Raw genomic sequence first — 14,306 nt, forward strand, 5'->3', positions numbered from 1 at the left:
TTCCATTTTCATTTCAGTGCCTGCAAGGGGCCTTACGCTGTTCCCTCGAAAAACCTTTGCCAAAACCTTGTTTTGTCAGCACTCAAGGGGAGCGCAAGTTTGGATCACAAATTAATTCTCTGGAGATTGCATCTGTACTCTGGAGAAATACAAAGTTGCCTCTTTCAGCCTTTCAACTCTCTCTGCCCTCTCAGTGACAGGGTTTGCAAGCAGCCTTGCGTAGGTGGCCACTGGGTGAAAGATCAGTTATGTAAGGACATGTCATAGAGAAATATTAAATTAATAACAAGGCCAGTTCTCATTTCACTATGCAGTGTGTTGTCAATGGCCCAGCTTCATAAAGAAGCTTATGACACTTACAGGGAATGAGGACTCCCTGGGTTTTGCAACATGAAGCAAATGGGATTCACTTTGGGGGTAACTGATTCTTCTCAGACCAGTCACTTTAGGAGACTAAAATATATATGGTTCATATTAGCAAGGCTAGTTAATAAGCAGTTGCTCGAGTGTAGCAGAACTGGGTCACCTTTGCAATGTTAGATTCCATTAAAAGACCAGTAAGGTCTATGTGACGGTATCTCTCCCCCAGGACACAACTTGAAGTTCCTCCACCACCAGCCCCTATTTATATCCAAAAGGCATTGGAAGAATTTAATGAGGGTGCAAACTGATCGTGCTGAGACTTTCTTTCAAACTGAGACAACTGGAGTGGCAGGGTCAGGGAGGAGGGCTAAAGCAGTGGCTGAGGCAGCGGGAGAGGGTGGGAGTCAGAGGCAGGGGCTAGGAGGGTGGTGATAAGGAGAGTGACCAGCCTTCCTCACCAGCGGATGGTGGTGGTGTGAGCAGGGAAAAATATGGATTGCGCTGCAGTTTGTTAAGTCCCAAGCATATCTGGACTAAACAATGCATTTTCTCTTAATTTAGTGGAAACTCTACAGTGTAATTTCCCCCCTAGAAATCAGTCTGACTCTGTCTAGGTTCAGACATCCTTCCTAGAAAATTCTAATCCATACAGGCAACATCTGGCAAACTAAAAGAGCAAACAAAAAAAAAAAAAAAAAAAAAGAGACAGCCACGCCACCTTAATCATAGATGATGCTACCAACCCAGTCAGAGCAAAACAGCATGAAGACTCCTGTTTTGCACAGCTACATCCATGGCTACTGCCAGCAAAAACTTACATTACAATGTAACTGTGGGAAGACAACTAGTGTAGTTTTAACGGCTGGTGGGATCAGATTAGGCAAGTAGAAGAGAGCAGTGGCAGTGCTTGTCAGGGCAGCCCTGGGTGGACTGCTGGCCCTCACTAACCTCTGCTAATCCACAAACTTTCAATTCATTCCCAACAGAGATCACGAAACCCGTTGACAGCAAGGGCAAGCAGCAGATTTACAACCTACTCAGCATAAAATCTTGTTACACTGAAAATGCTCATTTGTATAATTTTTTGTTCCTTCTCACGCCCATGTCTAATTTTAAAACATAATTTGAAAGAGTTATGCAAAATCTCCACCTAAAACAAAGAAGGAAATTAAAAACAAAACACTAAAAGAAAACTTCCAAGTGATGAAAGACGTGGGGCGGGAGCATAATTCTGATTTCTTGGATCTTGAAAAAGTTGCCTAAATCTGTTGTAAACCCAGCTGCAAAATAATCTGAGATAGAAGGGACTTCATGAAGGCAGAATGTGTCCCTGAACACTAAGCAATGTGCAGTTGCACCAGTCTGACACAGCACATTTTCCAACATTTAAAAAGTGTCTTTCCCTTGCAGATAATCATGATCAGATGGAGATGAAGCTTCATGGCATCAACTCAGTGTGCTTCAGTGCAATCATTAACTGGATTTGAGTTTTGCTTCCTCTGTAAAATACATAATCCTATAGGGGAAAGCAAAGTTCCATCTGTAAAACAGAGCCTGATTTATAGTACTCAGGGATTCCAAAGTGGGTGGAAGGTAATAGAGCGAGAGCTACAATACATGATTTCTAACAAGGGGGGACAAGGAGGGGGGGAGTCTGGAGGAATGGAGACAAGAGTTGCATAACTAGGCTGGTACTTGCACCCACAGACCATGTGGAAGGTTAAAGTCAAAACAAGCCCACAAGTATCTCCAACACAATGTGGTCAGCATTTTTGTGTGTGGTGCAGCTGTGCTAAACCCCAAACAAATTCACTGGCCTCACACAGCAGCAAGCAATAGGAGAATCAACCCCAAAATTTCATTTCCACAGCAATGGTGCAAAAACAGCTTGAAACGTTGGGGGCAGGGGGGGAAGGGGGAGGTGTGAGAGAGAGACTAACACTAACTTTGAAAATTCCAGTGCTGCTTTAATTTTATTCGTATAAAAATTTTGATAGTTGTAGATAAGAGGTCTTCCAGGATGAGAGCTCTTTCAGGATGAGAGGTCTTCCAAAAATTATCTGCTTAGAAACAAGCAAAAACCATGTTCTGCTCTCATCCTGACTAGGAAATGCAAGTAAGTAAGTCTTTTTTCTCCCTATAAATATTTAAATTTTCTCTTCCCCCCACAGAAGATAAGTGCAATTAAGTCCAAAAAGTCAGAGTGAGCTTTCAGGTGATTTCTGTGTTAGTAAGTTCAAACAAACAAAAAAAGGATCTTTTTCTCCTACTTCGATCAAAGTTTGATCAAAGATATCAATGAAATATTTTTCTGAAAACCAACCATTTTTAATGAAACCCCAGTTTGAGGATAAAAAAATAACTCTGCCCTACCTGTGTCCGCAATGACTAACTGGACTACAGCAACAGCTTCACACGCAGTGGAGGTCCTCTCATCCTGGGCTGAGCTCTTTGATATGCTCTCAGTAAGGAACAATATGGCATCAAGCCATCCAGGGACTGGAGGGTGACCTGTGGCAAGCCTGTCTCACCAACACTGATCTACAAGCCCATTTTGTAGCACAGTATTGCCTGCCTTTCCACACTGGCAGTGAGCATGGGGCGCAGGTGCCTGTCAGTAGGGTCAGAGGCAACCCAGTGACAGGCAGGCATGCAGGCAGGTGAGAGCTACAGTTGCCGGGAAGTCTGCATGTCATGGCTATCTTGAATCTCCCTAAATGTGCAGTGGTGAGAAACGTAACAGCAGGAACCACCTGGGTGTCTGTTTAGGAATACAATCCATGCAACTTCACTGTTGTTGGTACCTGGGAAAGCTCAGCTGAAGGCATCGAAATATGGGGAGCTGTGCAGCAGCTGCAATTCTGACTGCAATAGACAGGGCACCTATTCCTCCTGCTCACTTTTCTATTTTGCAGAGAGGCTCCTTCAGTCTTCAGTGCACACATGCAACAGGAGGAGGGGATCCTCCTCGTGTAAAATAGCCTTTAGCTGTCTTGCCTTGCTTATCCTTTCTATTGCTGTGGTATGACTTGCTGTTCTGTTTCCAGGTTGCCTTTCCTTATCTTGCAGACAAGGTCCTCTCTCACTGATTAGCACAAGGATTCATCCCTCTTCATCCTGCTCTGTTCTTTTCAGTGCAAAATGCAAGCTGCCTACTTCTTCAGATAAAGAGATACAGGCTAGAGCAGGATGCCCTGCTCTGCTACTGAGCTGCAGATCTGGCCATGGAATAAGCTTGTGCTACGATTTTCTCAACTGTGTTTTAATTAATTGTTACACTGCTGGTAGTTCCTGCCAAAGTCAGCTAGCTGTCTCGCCAGACACATCTTTCAAAATTCAATGCCAGAGGAGAGACATTCCTGCACCTCTTTTGGGGTGGCGAGTAGGGGAGTGTAGTCCAGCTCCCCACTCATTGGCCATGGCACTGGTGTGCTGATCAAGTATGGTCCCCCTTGCTGTCCCTCACATGGCTCCCAAGCCCTGCCTGCAGTAGGTTAAAGATGACGTTGTCTGAAACTTTTGCAAGGTTACGAAAATGTGCAAGGGGAGAGGGGAGAAGGAGAGAACTCTTGCCTTACTGAAAGCGTTCAGTCCCAGTGGTGCTCAGGTTCCCATAGGGCAGGAACAAGCCCCTGCATCTTGCCAGCAGGGTGCCTGTGGAGAGACTTTATTGACCCCTGCTCTCTCTTGTTCTTCTCTTGCAATTTCCTGAACTCATCTCTCTAACCATGGGAACAAAACCTTCTCATTCAGGTCCCAGCCTGGTAGTCTGTGTCCCTGCTTGCCAAGGGGAAGGTGAGCAGGATGAGAGAGCAATGCACGGCATTGCCAGGGTGGGAAAATGAATGTGTCATTTCCATCTCAAGAAGTGTCGGGAAAGGGAAGTCACTTCTCTGGCCTCTGGGTGCTCCAGCGAGGGAGAGGATAATCGCATACTTTCTGCTTTTCCTTTATTTTGCTCTGCAAGGCTGACAGATGGTGTGTGGTGCAGCCAAGGCTGGATTCCAACTTGTATCTCCTTCGGTCGCTTGCAACTTACTGAGAACAGATTCCTCCTTGGGCTGACATTTCCATCTTATCCCAAAGGAGATTTATTTTAATTTTCATTTAAAGTTTAGGCTGAGTTAGCATTGCTGCTCTGGGATTTTGCAACTGGTAAGTAAAAACTGCCTCCTGGTCCAGCACTCCTGCTGTAGACATCCAACCCAAGTGCTCATGGAGTGAGGGTTGTGCTCCCAAAGGACAGTTCAGCCTGCCTGTGGTCAAACCACACTCATGCAGTGCCTCCAGGAACTACTGCAGTAATTTTGTGCTCCTAAATTCTACGTGCATCAATTTTTAGGTCTCACAGAGATTTAAAACATTTTGAGAAAAGCTTGAACTCAGTAAATTACCTGTCTTCAAACTATGGACAGGAAACAGACCAACTTTGCATATGCACTGTAAAAATTTCCTCGTCTGGTCTATTCTATTTGTCACATGTAAATAACGAATAAATAGCATTTATTTCCACCCACTTCTTTTACCCCATTACTTCACTATCTTGACAAGTATGCTGACACTATGTAGGATCATGTATAGCTGCAGTCCGTGTCCCAGAGATACTCCTGCCAAAATTAAGACATGGCAACAAAGAGGACATATAAACAAGAGGGGAAGGGGAGAGGGAGGGCAGGGGCTGCAGCAACAAAATCCCACCATTCGTCAGTTGACCCCAATCACCATGCAAACTATGGGAGGAGCCCAAAAAATAGCAGACCTGATTCCTTGGTCATGGAGGGCCTCAGATCCCATAGACAGGATTCTCCGAGTTGAAAAATCACACTTTCCCTAGGTGCCTTTCATTCAGAGAGAGCCTGTGAGGGAAGTACATCAACTTGGCCTTCAGGGCACCAAATGATGCTGTCATTGTCATCTGCTCATGGCAGCCACAAATCTGGGGAAGTTTTTTCTGTCTCAGTCTAGCACTTTTCATGTGAAAAGCATGTGCCTGTCACTGGAGGCATTGCCATGCAGCACACAAGAGAAGAGGCATGTTCCAGCTCCTGCTGGAGTGCAGGGGCACCAGCCCTGGGTGTCAAGGGCAGCCCTGGAAGCAGAAAATACAGTCAGTCTGCATCAAGGTCCTCTCCACCTGTCAGAGCACACACAGAGCAGATGGAAATTTGGATGGTTTGATGGTCTCTGTCACCATCTTCCTCCTGACTCACTCCTGCTGTGCTCCAGTGCCTCCCTGGGGCCACAGCAGACATCAGTGAGACTCTCACTGGCAGCAACTCTTGTCCTCTGCAACTCCAAAGGCCATGTGTAAGCACTTTAGAAAGAGAGTAGGAAGCTGAGGCACCAAAGATTGAAATGGCCTGCCCCAAGGTTGTGCACAAAGTCAGGAGCAGGAAGACACCCAGGGCCCAGACTGCCTTTGGCAGGGCAGGCTCCCCACCCACTGGTCTTCCTAAGGGGTATAAAACCAGAATAAATAATAAAAAACAGGAAAAGTATTGGCAGTCTCCAACTGCTCTGGATGCCAATGATATCAGGCTTCACCAGTGCCTTCACCTCCTGCATATTCACATCTCCCAGTGAATCCTTGAAATCTGTTGGGGAATTCTTGATTTCATGTCTAGCTGTGAAAAACTAGTCGTGTGTTTATACACAAGTCTGCAGGTGTGTAGATGGTAGGATGCCAAATAAAAAATGGCTATTCTTAGAAATCTTCCTGTTTACTTACTATGGCAGCTACCTTAATAAATATCCTTGTGTTTAAAGTTATAAAGAGGCCACTCAAAGGATCACTAAAAGGCTTAGAAATCTCGAGATTAGACTCTAGGCATGAATTAGGTAATGGTCGTATTAACATAGCCTGTTTTTCCAAGGCAGCAGATAACACTGTAACTAACCAAACTATGACATAAACTTGCCCCAGGAAACAGGCAAAATAGCTCTGTGGGTTGTTTCAAATTACTTATCCTGTGGGAATATTAAGAATTCCTGTTAAATAATTAAGGACATGTGAATTTGATTTTCAATCGGTCTGATGCCATGAGAACTCTGGGAATGCAGCTTTTTTAAGGAATATTGGTTCCTTTGTTGAGTAAATTTCTTCCTCAAATTTTCTAGGGTCATGATGTTTAAAGTCATTCACATCCTTAGGTATTATTTTATATCGAAGTAAGAACTAAGGCTTCCAGGCCCTTGCATTAAAAGTTTTTTTGACCTAAAAGTCTTGGGGAAATAAAATCAGTAGGAGAAGTTCCTAGTACATATAGAGTTGTGGACTCACACAGCTGAGCAGCAGTGAAAAGTGCCTCCAACAAGCTGGAAGGTCCCAGGAACACATCTGTTTTGCTGGTGGCAGCAGACCCCTGTGCCAGCTGCCTGACAGCTCTCCGGACTGCAGGATGGGTTAAGCTTTTGCTGGGCAGAGGAACACACCACCGGCTGGGTGCCACCTCCAACAGCACATCCATGCCACACCAAGGCCTTTGTTGTTGAAGCTAGGCTTTTCCTCTCCAGGGAAAATAAATTGTTGACTCACCACTGTTGTTCTACATTTTGTTCCAAGCATTGAGACTTTCCTGAGGCCATTTTGATGTAAACTTGACAAAATTTTGTTTTGGTCCCACAGACCACCAAAGGACCTCAGTCTTCTTGGCACTCAAACTTGCCACTCAGCTCCTGCTGGATGCCTCAGCTTGCCTTCAGCCCAGGACCAAACAGCACTTTCACATCTAGCAGCTGTAGCACAGGTTGTTATGCAAAAGGCAGTTTCTGTGTCTTCCATGTGCTCAAACTGCTCCTAACAGAGATGTCTTTTTCTGAGGACATCTGCATTTACCAGCTGTGGGCTACTTCTGGAGTTGCTTGGCTGCGTGATGCTTAGGCACCCTGGAGGACAAAATGCAGGACTTTCTTCAGCAGCAGTCCTGACCTAGACATGATCTTGAATTCAGGTTTTAGTAATGCCATCTAAACCCATCGTAAGTGCCACTGCAGAAAATGTGAGGAGATACTGGGAATTGGATGACACTGCCCTGAACTGAACTGAGCCCATGCATACCTGTTCGACCACATGGAGAAGCAGGGGTGCATCCAATTACATACATATGTTTTAACCCTGTGATTTTCGACAAATGTTGTTGAAGTATAGGGTTGAACTAACAGGCCTGAGAAGAAGCTCTAGAAAATACATGCAGCAGAAAGAATGAATACTACTCAGTCTAGCTTAAAAACTGCTGGGCTTTCTTTGTTTTATTTCAAAAGACAAATGCTAGGTTATTTTTTATTTGCCTTCTGATCTTTGAGGTTTAACATTCTTGTCATCAAACTATTCTCTGTGGCCATGAAGGCTAAACATTTACTCTTCTGTAATGCAAGCTATGAGTCGTAAGTAATTGCAGGACTGAAAGAGGAGTCTGACATAAACTACCTGCTTCCACAAGACTTGCCCTCATTCCTGAGAGCTTCAACCCTTTCTAGGATTAGTGAACAGTTCACAATCTGCCCTGGTTTTCTCTTGCTTGTAATCTCCACTCAGATTTACTGAATAATTCTTTTATCATTCATTTATGTTTACCAACAAACTAGTGGAAAGCCACTCTCTGACTCCTTCAATGGTTTATATCTGGATGTTGCAGTTTGTCATCTCAGCCAAGCAGGGATTTTTTGTTGTTGTTTTGGCCTGTGTATTTCTTTTCCTTAACAGCCTGGAGGGAAGGAAGCTTTGTAAAAGAAAGAATTCGACTCAAAGGAGCTTCCACATGTGGACATGGAAAAATCAGTTCCTATATGAGTTTTTATTTCACAAGGGAGATCTAAAAAAATTCTTTCCTGTGTTTTAGGGACATTATGGGACCCTGATTAGAGGGGAGAACCACCCTGTGATTTGCTTTGCAAACAATGGAAGAGGACAGTCACTGCCCTGTTTAGTTCTGGGCTGTCACCTTTATTCCTTCCCAAGATAAAGCAGAGACAGACAACAGAGCAAACAAAACTAATGGATTAAGGCAAATTTGGGGCTGATTAGGCATGGTAAAGGAAGGAGTCGGTGCTCCACAGATAATTCAGGATGAAACAGCCCAGGCTTCTCCTTCGAGGCGTAAGTACAGCTCAGCAAAGTATTTTCAACCTAAATAATTCTTGGCTTTAAAATTTATGTTATGACTCAATCACAGTATTTTGCAGTTTTGTGCTGAATTAACTAAACTGCTCAAGATTAAAAAATAATGCCACCCAAACTTTTGGTTTTGACACATTTTAAAGCAAAACATTGCTTTTTAAAACCTTCTGGTTTGGAACCTCATTTCAAATTTGTTTTTAAAAAGTAGAAAAGGAAATGACCACCCAGCTCTTGAAATCAAATTTGAATATTGACCATTTTTTGATTTAATGAGTAGTTATTGATCACTGATGGTGTCAATAAGTAGTTGTGTTTGGCCTCAGACAGGTATTTCAGCTGTAAGTTTTTTGTTTCACTGAATCTTCTTCTGCATCCAACTACTTTCCATTCAAATACACCACATAAATCCACAACGATCAATTCAGCTGCTCTGTGCTCTGTGCAATTGCCATTCTCAAAGGTGCTAAGCAGCTATAAACTCGGTCCAGCTGACAGGGTAAGACACATATCTCATTTCCTTTTGCTGGAACAGTACTAGCCAGAGAAGTATACTACAAACATGCCAGCTTCCCTGATCCTGGAATAAAAATGATTCTTAATGATAACTCACTGCCATACTTGGTCTGTGTTTTTGGGATCTCTGCAGAAGATCACTTGTGCTTGTGCAGAGAAACTCAGTATCACAATTGCCATTAAACAGACACACTCCCAGATACCTGGGACTTGCTGCAGACAGGACACATCGGGGCTGTTGCTTTTGGACTTGCCTACACTGGCAGGTGTCTGCATACAGATCTATGCATACAGGTGCATGATTCATGCTCTGAATGAATGCTGCAGGACCAGCCCTTCCGATTTGCCTTGCAGTACTTTAGAACAAGAAGTGGTCTGTTGCCCACTTTCCTATAGAGTGAGGCAAGAACAAGTCTGTATGTATATGATCTATTTAGTCTTAAATTTACCCAGACTTTTAAAATTTCTTCATCTGAGCTTCCAATTTCCTTTCACTTTCTGTTTTTCCTTTTTCTGAAGAAAAAAACTCATAGGATTTTAAAATATTTTTTGTTGAAAATGAAACATTTTTATCCCCAAAAAGTAATTTCCTGACTTTATAATAGCAGCATAAATTCAAAGATCTGTAAACTGAATCTGAAAATGCAAATACATGAAAAACATAAATGATTTTTCATAATTTGGCATCTGTATAATTGTTGGATTTACTCTGCCTGGAAAGGTGTATGCTTCTTGAATAACGCAGTAGCTACAGTAAATCAACTCTCATCAGCTACTAGTAAACTTTGCAATAGCTGGCAGTGAAGTCTAAGGTTTCCTTATAGTGAAACAAGACCCTTTACTAGACAGCCTTTTTCCTGGCCAGATGACCCTCCTTCTGCAATGAAGCGTTTACACATGTGGAAGCAAAATCTGGTACCTCCTCAAAGAGGAGAACCAGTGCTTATCCCGATACTGTTTGCGAAAGAACAGGCTCATTCCTCCCAGCTCAACCTGTCAGTAGATTTTGGTCCTGTTGAAACACAGGACTGGAAGCACTGATTGACTTGAGCAGAGGGCAGTATTTGTTTTCTACTAGGGCTGCTGAAATATGTCAGTGTGTGTGTGTCTGTGCCTCGTTCCTCGTTCTACTGTTCTCTCTGATGCTCAGAGAGAAATCCTGTTCCCCAAAGTATTTACCATGGTTGGATGCTGGCATAGAGAGCAAGAGACTTACAGCAATTATATATTACCTTATCACCTGTCATCCAATGATCACAGCATGCATTGCAAAAGCTAGATTTCCAAAACCTCTGTAGACTCCATCGCCCCAGGCACTGGAGAAAGGAAACAGTTTGGAGAAAGGAAACAGTTTGGAGGAAGAGGACTCTTGCATGCTGAAACCACATGTGAAATTTACAGGATGGCATGATCTCCCAGAAAATGTGAGGCACATACTCCTTTGTGTGAGCTGGCTACCTAGAGTTATTCATGTGGTCTGGTATATCTGCCAGCCTTTCCTTAAGCACCTGTTCTAGAGGCAAAATTCTGGGCTGTCCAGACAGTGCTGTAGCCTGCTCCATCCATCCATCTGTGTTGCTTGTAGCACTCTAACATTGACCCCAAAATTCAGAGTACCAAGTTGTATATACCCACCATTGTGAGAGGGCTTGTGAAAAGAGATTCTGAAGTTCCAGTAAATCCAGAGCCCCGCCAACTCCACAAAAATACATCTGATTCATACAGAAGTTTGCTACTTTCTATGCCAAATAATTCTTGCAACCTCTGGATAGCACAAAGGAGGCCTCCTATCTACCTGACATGAATTCAAGCAGGATCAGTTCACTAGCTTTTTGTGTTATGACTGCACAAGCTGGAAAGACTTTTGGCCTTTTAAAACTTTCAGGATATGTGGTCAAACCAGGAGCAAGAAGCTTTATTTCTTACTAAAATTAAAAATCCTGTTGAGACTAAAAGTGCATAAATTGTAAATTCAGTTATTATTTTCTTTTTCTGACCAGTCCTTTTTTTCTGGTGGCTATTCATTCTCACACTGCTACCCAACCTACCAAACAAATTGGCAAACTGTAGAGCTGAAGTCAATGCTGCTAGCGCTCTTCTACTGATAAGGTCTCATGTGACAAGCCCTTTCATTCAGCTGTCCTCATACAAGTCTATATTGCATGAATACATCCCTTTTCTAGATCTTTTTCTTGTGTTGATCACCTTTATGCCTTGTTCTCACTTGAGAATGTGGCTTTCTTTTTCAACCCACTGATATCAAACTTGAGCTTAAGGGTCCTTGCACTTGGGTAAACCATCTCAGTAAATCACTGCTTAACAACTCAAGAGGAGAATCAGGCCTATTCCCCTCTAGCCTCAAACTTGCTTAAATCCCAGTTTGATGTTTTGTTCCAAGATCTTACACCATCCTTTCTCTCTCTACACCCACACCCATCGGAAAATTAATCTCTTCCCCAAGGATAGAGAAGGGCAATCTAAAGCCCTTGGGAGTCCAGCCTTTTTAAAAGTTACAGGCCTTTCCTGTCTGACACAATGCTCTGGAGGGAGTACACAGCTGAAATTGCATGAACTGAGCTTGCGTTGCAACCAGCTCAGCCAATGATTGCTAAATGCAACTCAACATCCACAAGCAGATTCTTGTCTGCAACCTATAAAGAGCATCTCTTTGTGGTGAATCTGGGGGTTGGTGCAGCTTTGAGGACACGTATTTGATGCAAGGTTGATGTGTTCACCAAGAACTGGAAACACTCCACTGTAAAATCACTCCTTGAATACAGCTGCAGCATGTCCTCACCACCTTCTGAGACTTCTCATTCACTACTTCAGTTTGTGCATTTTGGTTGTATCAAGTGTTTGTATCTGTCTCCACACATGAAAATACAAAAGAAAGAGGGTGTTATGTTGGAAACTAACTCAACTATATCATAACCTTCTCTGTGAAATGGATTTCAAGCAGGCCCTCCAAGGTGCATCAAGCCCTTACACAGAAATGCCCTGATCCAGCACAGAATTCCAGCACATTTAGGTGCAACCTAACTGGAAACACATCACCTTCATAAGACTCTGCTTGGCTGAAGACTCAGCACACAGTGAGGTCTGCTGAGAAATAAAGAGGAAAAGAGAGTCTAAGTATCATGTCTTGCATGTTTTGCCCCCTCTACCCCAGTAAAGGGGCAGCAGTGACCACTTTAAGACCCTCCAAGCCCCAGAGTGCCATGGCAAACAGACAGAATCACAGCCCTTCCCACTCACATGTTCAGCCCTGCAAACCCTGAAAGGGTCAACTGGAACAACTCTCTTGGGACAAAGATGATGCTGTTGCTATCCCTCCACCTACTCAAGTCCCTGCCACCAAGTTTTGGCAGTCAATTTCTACAATTTTCCCCTGCTCCTTATCCCTTAAGAATACAATTCAGTCCTCAGAAAGTCAAACACAGACTCTAAGAGCTGTTCAGTTAATTCAGCCAAAGGAAAGTTCCAGTTGTTTTTCTTGGATGACATACAGGATTTGATGAAAACAAAACTGTTTTAGGGCCTGATCCAACTCAAGAGAGTGCTCCCACTGCACACTCTCTGAAAAAAGATGCAAAGACACAGACTTCATAGTGTGGCCAAGAGATTTCAAAGTTTTTTAGAGGAACACTTGACACCCATTTATTTCTAGACCGGGCACCCAAGTCCATTAACTATTCTGGAAGAATTTAGCATTAGTAGACAGTATCAAAATCAGACAACAAGCCTTCAGGAAAAGTATGGCAGTTCCTATATGTTCCAGAATAGGTCTTCAGACATGAGAGTTAAAAATACGTACAGTTCTGGAAGATCCATTACTGGTTTTCTGTGCCCCCGGCAAGGAGCCCAAAGACTTTCCGGTACATCAGGTGAGGGCATGGAAAATATTGAAAAATGGAAAAAGAATTTGCTGTTCCAATGCACATGTCATTAGATATAAAAGATAAAGGAGAAAGCCTCTTGAGGGTTACTGACAAGACAGAAAAAGTTAAAGATAAGGGGGGCTGGGGTATTCCCATAAATGTGTATTGTAAGCAGCAAAATGCAAAAGAAGGAACAAAAATCTTCAGCCAGAAGACAATCACTGTGTGCTACAGAAGTATCAAAACTGTTATGAAAAATCAGGAAAGAACAGCATGAATTGGTTAATTATGCAATAGGACATAAACTCCTACCATTCATCCCTAGTGTACAGTTAGGAAAAAAACAGTATTACGCAAATTATGAAACATACTGCTAGTCCTGAGCTATTTAAAATTCTATTATTTACTGAAATTAAATGCAAGCTAAGAAGTTCAGAAATATTTCTTAATATGCTTTTGCCCAGGAGAGGTCACTTGTTGCAGGACAAATCATTCCAAAGGGGATGATCAATACCTTTAACCTGTAGCTCTCTTTCCATCATCAGGTTCTCACCATCCACAAATTGACCAGACAGTTTATTACACTGCAGATAAAACACTTGAAGTCTTAAAGATACTTGAAGCAAGCAATCCCTCTCCTAAAGCAAGTAATCCCCATTCCTACCTTCAGTTCAGATATCATGTTCAGTATTGAGGCTGTAAAACTATCTGGAGCAGTTTTGTCTCATATATTTTCTCAGATGCAGACCCTGAAGGCCTTGGGCATGGGCATTTCAGGAGGTCTAGAGGCAGGAACAGGTCCGTGAGTCAATATTTTTTCGTGATGAGCTATTAAAGAAATTGTGACCCCCAAGATCTGAAACACAATTATGCAGTCCTGACGAGGTGCTAAAAGACTGTATGACACGATCCCTAGAAGGAGAAATGAAGGCACAGGGCAGATCCCAATTTCAAACTTCATCCAAAAGACATTGATCACTCAGAACCTTGCACATGAAGGTCAGCTAATGTTTGTCATGGACAAAAGATCTTGTAACAGTTTCTCCCACTCTGGGACCACAAGCACCATCAAAAGAGCCTAAACACTTTGCTATGCCTCAGTTTCCTCCCTTGGGTCTTTCATCTGCCAAACTCTGCAGGAGACACATTGAGGTTCACAGCATTACACAGCTGAGGTCTTGGCCAATTGGTATTTCTAGCAGAAGAGCAATCACAGGCATATTCAGCGTGCACTCTTGCATTGCTCCAAAAGCACACAGCTCCTTGCCAAATACAGCTATGGCAACTCCTTACCAATAGCTGATATGGCCTTGGAAGGACTGGCTCCTGAACTGGAGGAGAAAACCTCTGAAACCCTGTTCAAACCTGCTTATGGAGGGGTTTGAGAAGAAGATGGGTGTCTGGTAGCTGGTACCACTGGACCTCATGGAGGTTGA

Source organism: Strix uralensis, chromosome Z (genome assembly GCF_047716275.1).
Source record: "Strix uralensis isolate ZFMK-TIS-50842 chromosome Z, bStrUra1, whole genome shotgun sequence".
Classification (NCBI taxonomy): Eukaryota; Metazoa; Chordata; class Aves; order Strigiformes; family Strigidae; genus Strix; species Strix uralensis.